Raw genomic sequence first — 5,952 nt, 5'->3', positions numbered from 1 at the left:
TACACAGAAAGTAGCCTATAGCCAGCCCATTCAGTCTCTGGCCGATGCTGCTGGTCGGGTTCTTTATTAATTTTGATTTTTTAAATTATTAATTCATTTAAACAGTGCACTGCCTGTAGGAGTCCTCTTTGCTGTTTTGCTTAGCTAGATCAGTGATCTTACGTGAGAATTGGAAGTAGTAGAACCAGAACATAGTGGAGAATAGGAGCAGATGCATATGTCCCAGCAATCTTTGCATATTATGAAATAACAATAGTATGAGAGAAATGAGGACAAATTATGAAATTGAGTAGTTCAAACAATATGTTTTTAGCAGAATGGGCATGTAGGTGAAGTTTGACATGATCACAGACTATAGTGCAAAGTAAATGAAGTGACCACGAGCGACATGAGTTTCCTTATCGAACGGAATATAAACTTCTCAAAAAAAGTTTGGAAATTTGGCTTTGTTGTCTTTGTTATCTCTTTTGGTACTGTATTATTAGCATTGTATCTTATATCATTGGATTAATCGATAATTTCCCTTTACAATGATGTCCCATTTGTAAGGATCATGCATTTGTGGGATGAGCAGCACAGCTGATTATGTGGGTGGGGTCCCAAGTGAAATGTGGCACATTTCCCTGCCAATGTCAGACAGTGTATTCTCCTGTTGGTATTGACTCTATTGTTTTGAGTTGTTTGGGGTTTTGGATGATTGAACTCTCTATCAGTAACAAGGAACAAACAAGACATATTGGTAATTTTACGATTTATTAATTGATCAAACAGTCAGGAGCCTCAGTAGCGGGTGGAACCATACGCAGCCACAACAGCCTGGCACCTCCTCCTCATGCTGGTCACCAACCTGGTCACGCATTGCTGTGGGATGTCATTCCATTCCTCAACCAGGATTCGTCGCAGGTTAGCCAACGTGGTTGCGTTGTCACTCTAGCACATACAGCACGCACGAGCTGATCCCACAAGTGTTCAGTTGGGTTGAGGTCTGGGCTGTTAGCAGGCCATTTCATTCTCTCTACTCCCACATTCTGGAGGTAGTTTGTGATAACCCTGGCTCTGTGGGGGCGAGCGTTGTCATCTTGGAGGATGGGGTTAGGTCCCAGATTGTGGAGATATGCCCTCTATTTTGCGTGTGTATGTGAGATTTCGATTGGCTCGGGTAGGTGAAGGATTGGCTGGTGTCAGTAAAATGTCCCATGGGGAGACATTTGGTTTGTGCTAGAAGCATTTCTGGCAGGAAAAAGAAGAAGGAGAAAATGCAAAATCCCCTTAGTTTGGGGCTTTATTGTGTGGACATGTGAAGTTGTTTATGAATTCTGTCTGTTGAAATGGGGTCAGTTTTTAAGGGCTGAGTGTCTGTGGCTGTTGAGGTTATTTCTGTGGGGAACCCTGAAAAGTGCCAAACTCTCGGTGCTGTATAGGTATGGGGGATGCCACCCGCTAAGGGGTAACTTGGTGGGATGGCATACCTGCCATCCCAATAACGAGACAAGTTTGCTTGAACAATAGGCCTATATAAAAGAGATGTCACTATGGAAGTCAATGTGTATTCATTGATAATGATTGTGTCAAATGCAAGGAACCTGTGCATTAACATTTTTTTTTAGATGTGGGCCTATTGCTAGTTATGAAAGTGTTTGTAATATTTTTTAATTGAAGTGTTTTTAACGGGGTGTTGTAGACACAACAGACCTACTAATTGTTTGTATGTTCCTGACTTTTGCTAAACATAAGCATTGAACATTATTAAATTATTTGGATGTAAATATTGCACAAGGGAAAACGGATATAAACACCTACTTAGTCAAATGGCCATGAAACATTTCTATGGGAGACGCTGGAAAGTGCAAAACCCTCAGTGCTGTATAGGCATGGGGCATGCTGCCACACCAAGCTGTACCTTGGTGGCATGGCATACTTGTTATCCCAATTTGTAGTTCTGAGATGTAAAACATGTTTTGTGTGTCTACCTTATGGTGCTTGTGGCCGGTCCTCGTTAACTCGTAAGGTCTGAAATTTTTTAGTTTACCTGCAAGAAGTTGCATTCAAATGGCCAACAGAGCTGTAAATACCAGTGTTACATTCTGGCAAGTTCCATGATTTTTTATTTATTTATTTATTTATTTTGATGCACAGTAGGTTTGATCTAAATGCATTTACAACATATATCCTTTCCCCCAACGCTTGTATTTCTCAATGTAATCATGCCGCCGTGTTAACACATTTCTGTGGTTGCGGTTCAGGCACTTTTCACGGTAAGAAGAAATTTTAGGAATGATAGGTTTACCTAGGAGCCACATCTGTTCAAAATGTAAGCAAGTAAGGCATTCTTCATGGTCGGGAAAAATTTTATGACAACCTTATGCATCTATGACGCTTTCCATTGCTCTTTCTAGAAATGTGTAAGGTTAGCTAAGATTATTAAACTGAAGCCGTGGTATAAATGAGAAATAACAGTGTAAACTTTAACTTAACGTAACACTAACCCAATCAGCTAACGTTAACGTCAAGCTGCCTCGAGTCATGCGAACCACGTGTTAAGTGTAGCTAGCTATCGCTAGAACATTTTCTGTTTTATTTAGCAGTCATAGCTAATATTAGTTGTAAATTTCGGCATTGCTTGTACTTCACTAAGACATTCTGCCACCATACACCGTTAATACATAAGTTCACTTACTTGTGAATTATGTCTTTGCTCTTCCGTCTCAGCATCTGCTCCGCTCGGTGTCTGGCAGGAAAAGACATGTGCATTTTGGGTTGATAAGTACCACAGTTGACTCAACTGCTGATTGGCTAAAAATAGTTGCATTCAATCTGTGCTCAGTTGCTTTTACTGAAGTCCCCGGATGTCTGTCACACAGAACTGAATCTGAATTTGTGAGAACTGAATTTGAATCGTGAGAACTGAATTTGAAAGCATGCTTTTTCTATTTTTCAGAGTTGAAATACAAGTTGACAGTCATTCAATTTCATGACAATAAAATTCAATTTCAAGCCAGTACATTCAAATTATGCAATACAAATTCAAGTTAATGCAATTCAAATTCAATTTCTGGTGGCACTAATCTCAGCCCATACCTGGCTTCCATTATTTATATCTGACAATCTCTACGTCTGGCTTTTTGACATCTCAGTGGACATATTGTTCACGTGATAAATTTAGCTATTGCTGATGACCACCCAAACACAAATAGAATGTTACAGTTTGTAGTCCTAAAACCCGGAAGTTAGTTCGCATTTTTGAGCTATGGGTTCCCAAAATCACTTTTTTCCCATAGGGATTTAGTTTTCTGCCTGAAATAAGATCTGTGGTGAATGTAAGCCTAAGAGAATTTCACATTTTGTTCTATGAGATAAATTATACCAATTAATATTTAAACCGTTCTAAGCTGTTATGTACCTTTAAAAATTAAGATGCTAACAAGTTGCTATATTAAAACTACAACAATGGTCGCTTTCTGGCAACCGCCACTCAAGTTTCCATACTAGCCCACCTGCATGTGACAACCATTGTAATTTCAATATAGCAACTTGTTAGCAACTTAAGCAACTTAATTTTTTAAAGCCCATAACAGCTTTGAAATTCACGGTTGAGATATTAATGGGTGTAATTTCTCGTAGAACAAAACTTGAAACTCTCTTCGACATATGTTAACCACAGACCTTATTTTTAGCAGAAAACAAAATCCCTATGGGAAAAAGCTTTGGAAATCTGCCGAGGGAACCCATGGTGGAAGAAACGTCCGGATTGGCCTACAAAAAGATTTCATCACTGTAACACTCTATACATCATACAGATGACTTCATTACATGCTATTTTTTTCCGACTTTATGAGCTTACGTGACCGACTAGAATGCAGCATTAGAGTAGGCTACATAATATGTAGAGATTGCAATGCCAATAGAAACCTATGGGGAGCACACATATAAGGTATATAGGAACTGGAGAGGCAAGAGTAGTCAGAAGTTGCAGAAACCAATATGGCGTCCAGGGCACCACAACTCTTAAGTTTACCATAGGCTATAATGGAGGAACTACTGCCTTCTTCTATCAAGCACATTGTTATGACTGCGAGGGGAAGCCACAACATAAGTGGGAGACACACACAAAGTAGCTGCAATCAAGAATATTTATTAACAAAAGAACCCAAAATACTTACAAAATACATGAGGTGTGTAGAGTGTGTGATGTAGGTCAGTAGTGTGGGTGGTGATGGTTGAGTAGGAGTCAGTAAAGGATGTTGTCTTTCGCAGAAGAAACCATATTGAGTCGTCCGTGGTAGAGGAAGGAAGGAGAGACCAAAAGACCAGATCCTCTCAGCTTTTAAAGGCAACAGCTCAGGTGTCACCAATAATGCCTAATTACGCCCTCTGTTGCCTAAGCTGGAACTCCCCTGCAACTACAGGTGAAACAACACAGAGACCCGCGAAGGAACAGCAGAGGGTCGCAACACCCTCCCCCATAAAGGGGACGCCCACACAACTTCACATTACATTATAAACAAATTTACTCACATTACATTATAAACAAATTTACTCACATTATGATTAACTGCAGTGGTTAACATACATGATGATCAACAATATCAACGTCAACAACGCTACAATAATTATATATATATATATATAGAGAGAGAGAGAGAGAGAGAGAAAGAGGAAGAAAGAAATACCCAACAGCAGTGTCTGTTCCAGGTCCCCAAGTCACATTCGCCAACCGATGCCACCAGTGCTCATAGTACAAACCCCGCCTCCAACACACCTTACGCGCACACAGAGGGAGAGACAGACTGAGAGAGCAAGAGACAAAGAGGAGGAAAACAAAAAAAAGGGGTAACCAGGCGCTCTAAGTAGGAGTGCGGGAAAGTGCGTCAGCCAACACGTTTTCCTGGCCCTTAATATGATGGATGTCCAATGAATAATCCTGCAGAAATAAACTCCACCGCATCAGGCGCTGGTTAGAATTCTGCATGGAATGTAAAAAGGTAAGGGGATTATGGTCAGTGTAAATGACTAAGGGCTCTGCCATGAAACCAACATAAACCTCAAAATGTTGTAATGACCAAATGAGCGCAAGGGCCTCTTTTTCGATCACAAAATAGTTTAGATGCTAAGCGTTAAACGTACGAGAGAAGAAACTAACAGGGTGGTCTATACCTTTTTCGTCAGGCTGTAACAAGACACCACCAGCTCCAACCCCACTGGCATCGACTTGTAATTTAAATGGCTGGTCAAATCGAGGTGCCGCCAACACTGGAGCATTACAGAGCAAAGCCTTCACATCATCAAAGGCATGCTGACAAGTAGGGGACCAGATGAACTGTGCTTCACCCCCTAGAAGACTTGTCAGAGGAGCCATGACGGTGGAAAAGTTGTTATAAAAACCACGGTAGTAACCGATCATTCCTAGAAAGCACATCAGTTCCTTTTTAGTAGTCGGTACCGGGTAATTATCTATTGCTACAACTTTTGCTCGAACAGGGTGAACCTCCCCTTGACCCACCACCTTACCAAAGTATGTCACGGTCGCCTTAGCAAACTCACACTTGGCCAAGTTTACCGTCAGGTTAGCAGACTGTAAACGGTCAAACAACGCCCCGAGGCGGAGAACATGTTGTTCCCAAGTATCACTGAATATTACCACGTCGTCGATGTATGCTGCACAACCCTCCAAACCTTCCAAGACCCTGTTCGTTAACTGCTGAAATGTCGCGGGTGCGTTTCTCAAACCAAAAGCCATCACCGAATACGAAAATACACCATTTGGAGTGATAAATGAGGAAATGTCTCTTGCTCTCTTGGTCAACGGAACCTGCCAGTAACCCTTTAGTAAATCTAGTTTACTCACATATACTGCGCCACCCACCTGATCAATGCAATCCTCCATTCTCGGTAACGGATAACAATCTGGTTTAGTAACTGAATTAACCCTCTGGAAGTCTGTACAAAACCAGA

General features: G+C 41.1%; 1 long non-coding RNA gene across 1 annotated transcript; it reads right to left on the bottom strand.

Moving 5' to 3' along the window:
- Positions 1–1,125: 1,125 nt before the first annotated feature.
- On the bottom strand, positions 1,126–4,408 carry LOC118231546. The gene is made up of 3 exons (XR_004766092.1): positions 4,161–4,408; positions 2,678–2,728; positions 1,126–1,230 (listed from the first exon to the last, which is right to left on the bottom strand). It is a non-coding gene; the product is annotated as an uncharacterized LOC118231546 (long non-coding RNA).
- Between the last annotated feature and the right edge of the window lie 1,544 nt (positions 4,409–5,952).

This window comes from Anguilla anguilla, chromosome 7 (genome assembly GCF_013347855.1).
Source record: "Anguilla anguilla isolate fAngAng1 chromosome 7, fAngAng1.pri, whole genome shotgun sequence".
In the NCBI taxonomy this organism is placed as follows: Eukaryota; Metazoa; Chordata; class Actinopteri; order Anguilliformes; family Anguillidae; genus Anguilla; species Anguilla anguilla.
The sequence above is the reverse complement of the archived record's forward strand: the minus strand, read 5'-3'. Positions and strand labels throughout refer to the sequence as shown.